We start from the raw sequence: 15,000 nt of genomic DNA on the forward strand, positions 1-15,000 counted from the left end.
CTTTACTCGTCCCAGAGGTAAGGCGGTCTGCCCAGCCCGCGGCAGCATACGTGACGATTGGGACAAACAAGCCGCGGTACAAAGTACGCATCGTCCGATATCCCAATCCCCAGTTCGACTTAGCAATCCTTGCTAGCGCATTAAACGTTCGCAAGGACTTAGCATTCAAATACTCGACATGGGAATGGATACCCAGTCTAGAGTCAAAATGCACGCCAAGGTAACGCACAGAGTCCTTGACGGCAATATTCCGACCTCCTACTTTTATCACAGGTGGCCTCTCTCTGTCGAGAGAGCCTTTTAAGAATACCATCTCGGTCTTGGTCGCAGACAGCGACAATTTCTGCTGGTCGCACCAGCGAGAAATGGTGTCCACAACCAATTGGCCATTGCTTTCTAGACCCTTCCTGCTGTTCGCGAAGATCAAGACAAGAAGGTCGTCTGCATAGGCGATGGGCTCGCAAGCGAGCCCGGCGTTCGATAGGAGCTGTAGAACCTCGTCGAAGACTAAGTTCCAACAGCTCGGACCAAGAATCGATCCCTGTGGGCAGCCCTTAGTGACTTTCTTCCGCACTGCACCGCGATCAGACACCATAGTCACCACGCGGCCGTCGAAGTAGTCGACCACCAATCTAAATAGGTTTTTTGGGCAGCCTCGCTTCCTCAACGCGTTGAGTATGCTTGGCCACCAGACATTATCAAAGGCCGCAGCAATGTCGAAGAGCAGACCCACGACGTACTTTTCCTCTCGACCGGACGCAAGCTCCCTCATCTTTACCACGGCATCAGTCGTGGATCGATGCGGCCTGAATCCGTATTGCCGATCGGAGGCGTAGTCGGGGTGCAAAAACAAACTAGCTAATCGCGTAGCGATTAGCTTCTCCAAGACTTTGCCTACGACCGAAAGCAAGCATATTGGTCTGTAGGACTTTATCTCCGTTTCAGGTTTCTCGGGTCCTTTAAGGATGGTAATGATGGACCCGACTTTCCATTCCACGGGAAAGACTCCGTGTGCCAGGCATCCGTTGTAGAGTCGGAGGAGCTCGCGTGAGATTGTATTACACGAACGTTTTAAAATCTCCGGCTCGATCCGATCTAGGCCTGGACACTTGCCGCTCTTCAGTCGGTTGACCGCCGATCTGAGCTCCGAGAGGGTGAAGGGACTGGCGTCCTCACTCTCCGGCTCGATGGCAGCTTCCCTCCTGACTCGCGCATGATCCGGGGAGTCATTCGCGGGGCTATCGTCCGGAATTAACCCCTCCAGCAGCGCGGAAGCGGTGGAGTCCCAGTCTGTGGTGTAACCCTGGGCAGTGTTACGATTTATATTCGAGATGACCGTGCTGGCTGTCATCTTCTGCCTCGTGATCTTATAAATGAGGCCCCAGGGTTCCTTGTTTCCCTGCTCGGTCACGAATGCACGCCAGCTGTGCGACCGAGCAGCTTTGATGGCGGCTTTGTAGGCCTTTCTCTGTTTAAGATACTCGGTCCTCTTGGCCGCCCTCTGCTCCTCTGAACATGCTGCGTTCTGCGAGGCTCGTCTAAGTTTGTAGACTCGCCTCTTTTGCCTCGTCAGGTCGGCCGTCCACCATGGGACGGATTTTGAATGCCACTGCTTGGTTGGCATCGAGGAGTCGCACGCTTGGACGATCATTCTTTCGATCTCCTGTGCTAGATGTTCGACATCCCCCTTATTGTTCAATGGATCGGGGGATATACTCCTCTTACTTTCCTGCAGCGCCTTGTCGAACTCGGGCCATTTTGCGCTTCGGAGTCGGAACCTTGGTAATAATCCGTTCCGGTTGGTGCTGCTGTTGCTACTAATTTCGGCAGCACCGTCCTCGGCGCAAAAACTCAGAGAAAACTCTATGACTCGGTGGTCGCTGGTCGTCAGGTCCTCGCGGACCTTCCAACCTCGCACCTTGTCGCAAATATCAGGTGTCGATAGTGTGACGTCGATGTATGACTGTCCACTAGGGCTGGAAAACGTCGGAGCGTTTCCAGCCTCGTTCAAGACAACCAAGCCATGGCTCACGATAAACTCTTCGAGTTTACGGCCTCTCACGTCCGTCTCCGCGCTGCCCCACTGGGCTGATTTCGCGTTAACGTCGGCAGAGATAATGACTCGGTTATGCTTAAGTGCGGAAAGAGCTCTCTCCAACCGCGCCAGACCTGATTCAACGTCATCGGAGCATTGAAAGTACTGGCTGATCAGGAAGAAGCTCCCAAACGAACCCGAGATGCTGACACAGGACAAATGCGTGTCGCACAAGTTAGAGACTTTGACCACGGTTAGATCCGGGTTTCTGACCGCTATTGCAGCCATCACCGGTTCGCCTGCCGTGATCAGCCTCGTTCTCAAGCCTAGCCCGGGCACAGTACCCCGCCAGCTATATGGCTCTTGTGCAAGCAACACATCTACCCCTCGCCTATGCATCTCAGTCCGGACTTCGTCGGTCACGTTTCGGGCCCGCTGCATGTTATGCTGCATGACCCGTATGACTCTCGAGCGTCGCCGGTCGTTTGTACTATCCATTCGAGATTCAAATTATTATTCCTGTCTAATGCGAGACATCTCCAAAACCAGCGCTTCCTGATAGGAGGCGCAGGCCGGGTCTCGCGACTTATGGTCGTGTGGCCGCCCTCTGTCTTTGCAGTTGGAACAAACCGGAGGCTTGCTCTTCCTGCTGCAGAGCGCATAGCCGTGCCCTTTTTCGGCACAATGTCCGCAGACATCCTCTTTGAATTTACAGCGCTTCGCGGTGTGCCCGAAGCGCTGGCACTTATAGCAACGGGTGACCTGTATGAAGTCCCGCACACGGCAGGAACTCCACCCAAGGTACACCCGGTCCCCTCTCTGCGCCAGCCGCCGACGAATCTGCGGACTGACGGCCACTACCCAGTTGGCTGTCTCCGGGGTCTTGCCAGCCATGCGACTGACCCGAACACCCGAAGGCACATCCTTCTGGGACGCCTCAGAGAGGTTTTGCCTCCAAAGACTGGAGGCAATTTCCTCCTTGCCCATCCCTTTCGGAATGTCATAAATCAGGACCTCGGGGTCCCGTTTGCTGGGCAAGGAGACGGACAGTCCCGCACTCGCCAGCTTCTTATTGCCTACGAAGGCTTTTAGGTCCTCCTTGCGATCGGTTTCGACGACGATGCCACCGGAGTGGATGCGTCGAACCGATCTGACACGGATCGCCTCCTTCGCAGGTTTTACGATCGACAGAACAGCTCTCTTAGTAGCATCGCTGTTCTGTCCTTTATCCTTTGGCGGGAAGATACGCACCACGTATTGTGTCGGTGGTCTTCTCGCCTCCGGAGTCGCTGACTGGTTGACCTTTGCCACTTGGGCGTAGGTCAACTGCGCGGCATTGGAGACCGTCTTCGGGAGGGATCCCTTGGACGGCCCAGGTCGCGCCGCACTCATTACGGCAGGGCGCGCTTTTAGGTCCGCCCTGACCGCGGCGAGTTGCCCTTCGACGAAGCTGTTTCTTTGAATCAGCTCCTGGACCAACTCGTTGAGTGCTCCGACTTCTGCTAGTATCTTCGACCCGGACTCCTTGTTGACTTTCGACTCGGGTCGAAAGCAAAAGGTCCGTATCTCCGATACTCGCCTGAAGGCTTCGTCTCTCACGAGATCGAGAGGCCGTACCTTGTGCCCGGAAACCGTCCCCTTCGATTTCCTGGCCTGGTTTGCTGCGGCCTTGCCAGTAGGTGCGACTGGCTTGGCACGCTTCGATTTTTTGGTGACGGTTTTCCAACCGCCACCTTCGGGGTCTTCGACACGCACGGGTGCCGGTTGCACCTTCACGAGCGTGTCTTTGACTTGTTCGATTTTTTTGGGTTTCCCCTTCCCAGCCTTGCGGCTGGGGGAGTCCCCCGACTTGGGCGCTGTCCCCACGTTACCGGTGTCCGGCGCGCCTTCTTCCGTGGCCTCAGTTTTCACCGAGACCGCTCGCGTGGGTGTCACGCATCTCTCCAAGGTCACACGAGGATTGGCGATGTTTAACACCTTCCCGGACCTTGTCTTTTTCGCAGACGCAGGAGGGCTAACAGCTGCTGCTGTAGCTTCCGCGTCTGTGGCGACGGCTTCACTCCGAGTAGGAGCTGGACCCGCCGACTTTGATCGTTCAATTTGTGTTTTCGATTTAGATCCCATAATGTGAATCTTTCTTTCATCCGGTACGCTCCCCGGCCACCACCGACCCACACATTTTGGAACCCGCCATCAGGCTGGGTTAGGGCTACGCACCGGACATAGTCTGCTGACTGGGCCGATTACTCAACCCAGCCCGCGTCCTCGCCCGTCAGAACCCACTCGCCGAAGCGTATGGTCGTTCCAAGCCGATTGACTGGACCAGGGCTGCTTTTCTCGTCCAGCCTCCCATCTAGCCGAAGCAGAGGCCAAAGGTACGTGTTGGGGACGTCTCACCCGCAGGAGAGGGCCCCCTCAGATCCCAGGATCCTCTTTTCCGACGACAAGGGTCGCCACGCACGGCAAACACGCGGGAGACAGCAGTCGGAGAGGCTGCCTCTTCCTCTCCACCACACTTCGTTCGGTTCGCTGCGTTTTGAGAACACGAGCTATCCAGCGGTACCTTTTTCGTGGAGGCTCAAGTGTGGCTAGGGCACGTTTGCCCCTTGCGGCCTGGGTTGCCCAGGCGATTGGTTGCATCCCGATTTCTAGATCCAGCGGCATGTTGCTACGTGGCGCGCTCAGACAACGAAAATGCGGCATTCCGGTCAGACCAGAAAAACCGCATAACGTGACGCGGGGGACTGCAGCCACAAGTGACAACAGTCCCCCGGTAGGGAGTAGTACAGCATATTCAATGCTGTACATGAACACGCCACAGCCCGTATGCTTAGTTCAAGGGCCTCGCCATTATGCGAAGTACTACATGTACAACGCACTGGCGGTCTCAAAACACCCTCATCGCCGATGCATCTGATGCATCCGTCAACTCGGCAGCATTCACTCCGTCGGCGTGTTGCTTTGTGGCGTGTTCAGATAACGAAAATGCGGCATTCCAGTCAGACCAGAAAAACCGCATAACGTAACGCGGGGGACTGAAGCCACAAGTGACAACAGTCCCCCGGATGGGAGTAGTACAGCATATTCAATGCTGTACATGAACACACCACAGCCCGTATGCTTAGTTCAAGGGCCTCGCCATTATGCGAAGTACTACATGTACAACGCACTGGCGGTCTCAAGTGCTTTCATCGCCGATGCACCTATCGGCTCAGCAGCAACATTCAATCCGACGGCGTGTTGCTTCGTGGCGTGTTCAGACAACGAAAGTGCGGCATTCCAGTTAGACCAGAAAAACCGCATAACGTGACGCGGGGGACTGCAGCCACAAGTGACAACAGTCCCCCGCTAAGGAGTAGTACAGCATATTCAATGCTGTACATGAACACGCCACAGCCCGCATGCTTAATCTCGGGCCTCGCCATTATGCGAAGTACTACATGTACGACGCACTGACGGTCTAAAATGCCTTCATCGTCGACGCATCCATCGACTCGGTAGTAGCAACAACCTTCGCGAGGACTAGTTCGGGGGTCGCCTCTCAACCCTGGGTGGCCACAGACCGCCACCGCCAGTAGATAGGGACAGTTAGTGTTGTCGTCAAACTGTGGTCTCTGAGAGACGGGCCGTACCTAAGTCCTTGGTGGACCATACCGGCCGCTCTTGCGACTTGTGCCTGGTGTTCGGGCTCTACCTTCGTTCACCATCGTATCAGGGGAAGACAGCGTGCTACTCCCACTGCCACCTCGAGTCCAACCCAATCCAGGCACTCTTACGGAGTAGTGTTAAAGTCTTTTATCTCCGCAAGAGGGGCTTCAGCCTGGCCCGAGGGGACGAACCCCGAGGGGTTCGCCCAGCATGCCGTACATCAACGGAGCTGGACGAGTCCACGCTCCGTATGCAGTTTCGTTCTATGTTCGCTTCTTAGTCTTGCTTACGGATCGTGCGAATTTTCGGAACTCCTGAAACAGCTGCTCTGACACCAGGCTGGCTTTGTCGATTGGCCACTGAAATCCTTCTCGAATCGCCGCCTGGCGTAGGTGTTCCCTGTCCTCTACGTAACGCTGACAATCGTAGAGGACGTGGTTTGGAGTTTCCTCCTCCCCACATTCGCACAACTCGTCGTCGACCAGGGCGAACGTCTTGAGCTTCGCACGGAAGTCTCCGTGTCCGCTCAAGAACTGCGCTACATCATGGTCGACTCTGATCCAGCTCGCTGAGAGACGGTCTGATACCTCGCCGAAGTATTGGAAGGTTTCCCTACCCTTCGTCGAGGACGACCATCTCTGCTGCCACATCTCTAAAGTCGCCTCCCTCAGCCTTCTGCGAACTTGGGCTTCGGTGACGACTTCGTCAGCCAATTCGGCCTGACTCACTTGATAGGTTCCATGTTGGAACCCGAGTTTCTTCCTGGCTTTGTACACGCAGCTGAACTCCGCTATCGCCAAGTCCACAGGTATCTCCCCGGCGATCACGGGGATCGCATCAGTGGAGACTGTCCTGTAGGCTTTGACGCAGCCAAGCAGAACATGCCTCTGCGCCCTGGTGAGCACTTTACTCGTCCCAGAGGTAAGGCGGTCTGCCCAGCCCGCGGCAGCATACGTGACGATTGGGACAAACAAGCCGCGGTACAAAGTACGCATCGTCCGATATCCCAATCCCCAGTTCGACTTAGCAATCCTTGCTAGCGCATTAAACGTTCGCAAGGACTTGGCATTCAAATACTCGACATGGGAATGGATACCCAGTCTAGAGTCAAAATGCACGCCAAGGTAACGCACAGAGTCCTTGGCGGCAATATTCCGACCTCCTACTTTTATCACAGGTGGCCTCTCTCTGTCGAGAGAGCCTTTTAAGAATAACATCTCGGTCTTGGTCGCAGACAGCGACAATTTCTGCTGGTCGCACCAGCGAGAAATGGTGTCCACAACCAATTGGCCATTGCTTTCTAGACCCTTCCTGCTGTTCGCGAAGATCAAGACAAGAAGGTCGTCTGCATAGGCGATGGGCTCGCAAGCGAGCCCGGCGTTCGATAAGAGCTGTAGAACCTCGTCGAAGACTAAGTTCCAACAGCTCGGACCAAGAATCGATCCCTGTGGGCAGCCCTTAGTGACTTTCTTCCGCACTGCACCGCGATCAGACACCATAGTCACCACGCGGCCGTCGAAGTAGTCGACCACCAATCTAAGTAGGTTTTTTGGGCAGCCTCGCTTCCTCAACGCGTTGAGTATGCTTGGCCACCAGACATTATCAAAGGCCGCAGCAATGTCGAAGAGCAGACCCACGACGTACTTTTCCTCTCGACCGGACGCAAGCTCCCTCATCTTTACCACGGCATCAGTCGTGGATCGATGCGGCCTGAATCCGTATTGCCGATCGGAGGCGTAGTCGGGGTGCAAAAACAAACTAGCTAATCGCGTAGCGATTAGCTTCTCCAAGACTTTGCCTACGACCGAAAGCAAGCATATTGGTCTGTAGGACTTTATCTCCGTTTCAGGTTTCTCGGGTCCTTTAAGGATGGTAATGATGGACCCGACTTTCCATTCCACGGGAAAGACTCCGTGTGCCAGGCATCCGTTGTAGAGTCGGAGGAGCTCGCGTGAGATTGTATTACACGAACGTTTTAAAATCTCCGGCTCGATCCGATCTAGGCCTGGACACTTGCCGCTCTTCAGTCGGTTGACCGCCGATCTGAGCTCCGAGAGGGTGAAGGGACTGGCGTCCTCACTCTCCGGCTCGATGGCAGCTTCCCTCCTGACTCGCGCATGATCCGGGGAGTCATTCGCGGGGCTATCGTCCGGAATTAACCCCTCCAGCAGCGCGGAAGCGGTGGAGTCCCAGTCTGTGGTGTAACCCTGGGCAGTGTTACGATTTATATTCGAGATGACCGTGCTGGCTGTCATCTTCTGCCTCGTGATCTTATAAATGAGGCCCCAGGGTTCCTTGTTTCCCTGCTCGGTCACGAATGCACGCCAGCTGTGCGACCGAGCAGCTTTGATGGCGGCTTTGTAGGCCTTTCTCTGTTTAAGATACTCGGTCCTCTTGGCCGCCCTCTGCTCCTCTGAACATGCTGCGTTCTGCGAGGCTCGTCTAAGTTTGTAGACTCGCCTCTTTTGCCTCGTCAGGTCGGCCGTCCACCATGGGACGGATTTTGAATGCCACTGCTTGGTTGGCATCGAGGAGTCGCACGCTTGGACGATCATTCTTTCGATCTCCTGTGCTAGATGTTCGACATCCCCCTTATTGTTCAATGGATCGGGGGATATACTCCTCTTACTTTCCTGCAGCGCCTTGTCGAACTCGGGCCATTTTGCGCTTCGGAGTCGGAACCTTGGTAATAATCCGTTCCAGTTGGTGCTGCTGTTGCTACTAATTTCGGCAGCACCGTCCTCGGCGCAAAAACTCAAAGAAAACTCTATGACTCGGTGGTCGCTGGTCGTCAGGTCCTCGCGGACCTTCCAACCTCGCACCTTGTCGCAAATATCAGGTGTCGATAGTGTGACGTCGATGTATGACTGTCCACTAGGGCTGGAAAACGTCGGAGCGTTTCCAGCCTCGTTCAAGACAACCAAGCCATGGCTCACGATAAACTCTTCGAGTTTACGGCCTCTCACGTCCGTCTCCGCGCTGCCCCACTGGGCTGATTTCGCGTTAACGTCGGCAGAGATAATGACTCGGTTATGCTTAAGTGCGGAAAGAGCTCTCTCCAACCGCGCCAGACCTGATTCAACGTCATCGGAGCATTGAAAGTACTGGCTGATCAGGAAGAAGCTCCCAAACGAACCCGAGATGCTGACACAGGACAAATGCGTGTCGCACAAGTTAGAGACTTTGACCACGGTTAGATCCGGGTTTCTGACCGCTATTGCAGCCATCACCGGTTCGCCTGCCGTGATCAGCCTCGTTCTCAAGCCTAGCCCGGGCACAGTACCCCGCCAGCTATATGGCTCTTGTGCAAGCAACACATCTACCCCTCGCCTATGCATCTCAGTCCGGACTTCGTCGGTCACGTTTCGGGCCCGCTGCATGTTATGCTGCATGACCCGTATGACTCTCGAGCGTCGCCGGTCGTTTGTACTATCCATTCGAGATTCAAATTATTATTCCTGTCTAATGCGAGACATCTCCAAAACCAGCGCTTCCTGATAGGAGGCGCAGGCCGGGTCTCGCGACTTATGGTCGTGTGGCCGCCCTCTGTCTTTGCAGTTGGAACAAACCGGAGGCTTGCTCTTCCTGCTGCAGAGCGCATAGCCGTGCCCTTTTTCGGCACAATGTCCGCAGACATCCTCTTTGAATTTACAGCGCTTCGCGGTGTGCCCGAAGCGCTGGCACTTATAGCAACGGGTGACCTGTATGAAGTCCCGCACACGGCAGGAACTCCACCCAAGGTACACCCGGTCCCCTCTCTGCGCCAGCCGCCGACGAATCTGCGGACTGACGGCCACTACCCAGTTGGCTGTCTCCGGGGTCTTGCCAGCCATGCGACTGACCCGAACACCCGAAGGCACATCCTTCTGGGACGCCTCAGAGAGGTTTTGCCTCCAAAGACTGGAGGCAATTTCCTCCTTGCCCATCCCTTTCGGAATGTCGTAAATCAGGACCTCGGGGTCCCGTTTGCTGGGCAAGGAGACGGACAGTCCCGCACTCGCCAGCTTCTTATTGCCTACGAAGGCTTTTAGGTCCTCCTTGCGATCGGTTTCGACGACGATGCCACCGGAGTGGATGCGTCGAACCGATCTGACACGGATCGCCTCCTTCGCAGGTTTTACGATCGACAGAACAGCTCTCTTAGTAGCATCGCTGTTCTGTCCTTTATCCTTTGGCGGGAAGATACGCACCACGTATTGTGTCGGTGGTCTTCTCGCCTCCGGAGTCGCTGACTGGTTGACCTTTGCCACTTGGGCGTAGGTCAACTGCGCGGCATTGGAGACCGTCTTCGGGAGGGATCCCTTGGACGGCCCAGGTCGCGCCGCACTCATTACGGCAGGGCGCGCTTTTAGGTCCGCCCTGACCGCGGCGAGTTGCCCTTCGACGAAGCTGTTTCTTTGAATCAGCTCCTGGACCAACTCGTTGAGTGCTCCGACTTCTGCTAGTATCTTCGACCCGGACTCCTTGTTGACTTTCGACTCGGGTCGAAAGCAAAAGGTCCGTATCTCCGATACTCGCCTGAAGGCTTCGTCTCTCACGAGATCGAGAGGCCGTACCTTGTGCCCGGAAACCGTCCCCTTCGATTTCCTGGCCTGGTTTGCTGCGGCCTTGCCAGTAGGTGCGACTGGCTTGGCACGCTTCGATTTTTTTGGTGACGGTTTTCCAACCGCCACCTTCGGGGTCTTCGACACGCACGGGTGCCGGTTGCACCTTCACGAGCGTGTCTTTGACTTGTTCGATTTTTTTGGGTTTCCCCTTCCCAGCCTTGCGGCTGGGGGAGTCCCCCGACTTGGGCGCTGTCCCCACGTTACCGGTGTCCGGCGCGCCTTCTTCCGTGGCCTCAGTTTTCACCGAGACCGCTCGCGTGGGTGTCACGCATCTCTCCAAGGTCACACGAGGATTGGCGATGTTTAACACCTTCCCGGACCTTGTCTTTTTCGCAGACGCAGGAGGGCTAACAGCTGCTGCTGTAGCTTCCGCGTCTGTGGCGACGGCTTCACTCCGAGTAGGAGCTGGACCCGCCGACTTTGATCGTTCAATTTGTGTTTTCGATTTAGATCCCATAATGTGAATCTTTCTTTCATCCGGTACGCTCCCCGGCCACCACCGACCCACACATTTTGGAACCCGCCATCAGGCTGGGTTAGGGCTACGCACCGGACATAGTCTGCTGACTGGGCCGATTACTCAACCCAGCCCGCGTCCTCGCCCGTCAGAACCCACTCGCCGAAGCGTATGGTCGTTCCAAGCCGATTGACTGGACCAGGGCTGCTTTTCTCGTCCAGCCTCCCATCTAGCCGAAGCAGAGGCCAAAGGTACGTGTTGGGGACGTCTCACCCGCAGGAGAGGGCCCCCTCAGATCCCAGGATCCTCTTTTCCGACGACAAGGGTCGCCACGCACGGCAAACACGCGGGAGACAGCAGTCGGAGAGGCTGCCTCTTCCTCTCCACCACACTTCGTTCGGTTCGCTGCGTTTTGAGAACACGAGCTATCCAGCGGTACCTTTTTCGTGGAGGCTCAAGTGTGGCTAGGGCACGTTTGCCCCTTGCGGCCTGGGTTGCCCAGGCGATTGGTTGCATCCCGATTTCTAGATCCAGCGGCATGTTGCTACGTGGCGCGCTCAGACAACGAAAATGCGGCATTCCGGTCAGACCAGAAAAACCGCATAACGTGACGCGGGGGACTGCAGCCACAAGTGACAACAGTCCCCCGGTAGGGAGTAGTACAGCATATTCAATGCTGTACATGAACACGCCACAGCCCGTATGCTTAGTTCAAGGGCCTCGCCATTATGCGAAGTACTACATGTACAACGCACTGGCGGTCTCAAAACACCCTCATCGCCGATGCATCTGATGCATCCGTCAACTCGGCAGCATTCACTCCGTCGGCGTGTTGCTTTGTGGCGTGTTCAGATAACGAAAATGCGGCATTCCAGTCAGACCAGAAAAACCGCATAACGTAACGCGGGGGACTGAAGCCACAAGTGACAACAGTCCCCCGGATGGGAGTAGTACAGCATATTCAATGCTGTACATGAACACACCACAGCCCGTATGCTTAGTTCAAGGGCCTCGCCATTATGCGAAGTACTACATGTACAACGCACTGGCGGTCTCAAGTGCTTTCATCGCCGATGCACCTATCGACTCAGCAGCAACATTCAATCCGACGGCGTGTTGCTTCGTGGCGTGTTCAGACAACGAAAATGCGGCATTCCAGTTAGACCAGAAAAACCGCATAACGTGACGCGGGGGACTGCAGCCACAAGTGACAACAGTCCCCCGCTAAGGAGTAGTACAGCATATTCAATGCTGTACATGAACACGCCACAGCCCGCATGCTTAATCTCGGGCCTCGCCATTATGCGAAGTACTACATGTACGACGCACTGACGGTCTAAAATGCCTTCATCGTCGACGCATCCATCGACTCGGTAGTAGCAACAACCTTCGCGAGGACTAGTTCGGGGGTCGCCTCTCAACCCTGGGTGGCCACAGACCGCCACCGCCAGTAGATAGGGACAGTTAGTGTTGTCGTCAAACTGTGGTCTCTGAGAGACGGGCCGTACCTAAGTCCTTGGTGGACCATACCGGCCGCTCTTGCGACTTGTGCCTGGTGTTCGGGCTCTACCTTCGTTCACCATCGTATCAGGGGAAGACAGCGTGCTACTCCCACTGCCACCTCGAGTCCAACCCAATCCAGGCACTCTTACGGAGTAGTGTTAAAGTCTTTTATCTCCGCAAGAGGGGCTTCAGCCTGGCCCGAGGGGACGAACCCCGAGGGGTTCGCCCAGCATGCCGTACATCAACGGAGCTGGACGAGTCCACGCTCCGTATGCAGTTTCGTTCTATGTTCGCTTCTTAGTCTTGCTTACGGATCGTGCGAATTTTCGGAACTCCTGAAACAGCTGCTCTGACACCAGGCTGGCTTTGTCGATTGGCCACTGAAATCCTTCTCGAATCGCCGCCTGGCGTAGGTGTTCCCTGTCCTCTACGTAACGCTGACAATCGTAGAGGACGTGGTTTGGAGTTTCCTCCTCCCCACATTCGCACAACTCGTCGTCGACCAGGGCGAACGTCTTGAGCTTCGCACGGAAGTCTCCGTGTCCGCTCAAGAACTGCGCTACATCATGGTCGACTCTGATCCAGCTCGCTGAGAGACGGTCTGATACCTCGCCGAAGTATTGGAAGGTTTCCCTACCCTTCGTCGAGGACGACCATCTCTGCTGCCACATCTCTAAAGTCGCCTCCCTCAGCCTTCTGCGAACTTGGGCTTCGGTGACGACTTCGTCAGCCAATTCGGCCTGACTCACTTGATAGGTTCCATGTTGGAACCCGAGTTTCTTCCTGGCTTTGTACACGCAGCTGAACTCCGCTATCGCCAAGTCCACAGGTATCTCCCCGGCGATCACGGGGATCGCATCAGTGGAGACTGTCCTGTAGGCTTTGACGCAGCCAAGCAGAACATGCCTCTGCGCCCTGGTGAGCACTTTACTCGTCCCAGAGGTAAGGCGGTCTGCCCAGCCCGCGGCAGCATACGTGACGATTGGGACAAACAAGCCGCGGTACAAAGTACGCATCGTCCGATATCCCAATCCCCAGTTCGACTTAGCAATCCTTGCTAGCGCATTAAACGTTCGCAAGGACTTGGCATTCAAATACTCGACATGGGAATGGATACCCAGTCTAGAGTCAAAATGCACGCCAAGGTAACGCACAGAGTCCTTGGCGGCAATATTCCGACCTCCTACTTTTATCACAGGTGGCCTCTCTCTGTCGAGAGAGCCTTTTAAGAATAACATCTCGGTCTTGGTCGCAGACAGCGACAATTTCTGCTGGTCGCACCAGCGAGAAATGGTGTCCACAACCAATTGGCCATTGCTTTCTAGACCCTTCCTGCTGTTCGCGAAGATCAAGACAAGAAGGTCGTCTGCATAGGCGATGGGCTCGCAAGCGAGCCCGGCGTTCGATAAGAGCTGTAGAACCTCGTCGAAGACTAAGTTCCAACAGCTCGGACCAAGAATCGATCCCTGTGGGCAGCCCTTAGTGACTTTCTTCCGCACTGCACCGCGATCAGACACCATAGTCACCACGCGGCCGTCGAAGTAGTCGACCACCAATCTAAGTAGGTTTTTTGGGCAGCCTCGCTTCCTCAACGCGTTGAGTATGCTTGGCCACCAGACATTATCAAAGGCCGCAGCAATGTCGAAGAGCAGACCCACGACGTACTTTTCCTCTCGACCGGACGCAAGCTCCCTCATCTTTACCACGGCATCAGTCGTGGATCGATGCGGCCTGAATCCGTATTGCCGATCGGAGGCGTAGTCGGGGTGCAAAAACAGACTAGCTAATCGCGTAGCGATTAGCTTCTCCAAGACTTTGCCTACGACCGAAAGCAAGCATATTGGTCTGTAGGACTTTATCTCCGTTTCAGGTTTCTCGGGTCCTTTAAGGATGGTAATGATGGACCCGACTTTCCATTCCACGGGAAAGACTCCGTGTGCCAGGCATCCGTTGTAGAGTCGGAGGAGCTCGCGTGAGATTGTATTACACGAACGTTTTAAAATCTCCGGCTCGATCCGATCTAGGCCTGGACACTTGCCGCTCTTCAGTCGGTTGACCGCCGATCTGAGCTCCGAGAGGGTGAAGGGACTGGCGTCCTCACTCTCCGGCTCGATGGCAGCTTCCCTCCTGACTCGCGCATGATCCGGGGAGTCATTCGCGGGGCTATCGTCCGGAATTAACCCCTCCAGCAGCGCGGAAGCGGTGGAGTCCCAGTCTGTGGTGTAACCCTGGGCAGTGTTACGATTTATATTCGAGATGACCGTGCTGGCTGTCATCTTCTGCCTCGTGATCTTATAAATGAGGCCCCAGGGTTCCTTGTTTCCCTGCTCGGTCACGAATGCACGCCAGCTGTGCGACCGAGCAGCTTTGATGGCGGCTTTGTAGGCCTTTCTCTGTTTAAGATACTCGGTCCTCTTGGCCGCCCTCTGCTCCTCTGAACATGCTGCGTTCTGCGAGGCTCGTCTAAGTTTGTAGACTCGCCTCTTTTGCCTCGTCAGGTCGGCCGTCCACCATGGGACGGATTTTGAATGCCACTGCTTGGTTGGCATCGAGGAGTCGCACGCTTGGACGATCATTCTTTCGATCTCCTGTGCTAGATGTTCGACATCCCCCTTATTGTTCAATGGATCGGGGGATATACTCCTCTTACTTTCCTGCAGCGCCTTGTCGAACTCGGGCCATTTTGCGCTTCGGAGTCGGAACCTTGGTAATAATCCGTTCCGGTTGGTGCTGCTGTTGCTACTAATTTC

Source organism: Megalopta genalis, unplaced genomic scaffold (assembly GCF_051020955.1).
Source record: "Megalopta genalis isolate 19385.01 unplaced genomic scaffold, iyMegGena1_principal scaffold0259, whole genome shotgun sequence".
In the NCBI taxonomy this organism is placed as follows: Eukaryota; Metazoa; Arthropoda; class Insecta; order Hymenoptera; family Halictidae; genus Megalopta; species Megalopta genalis.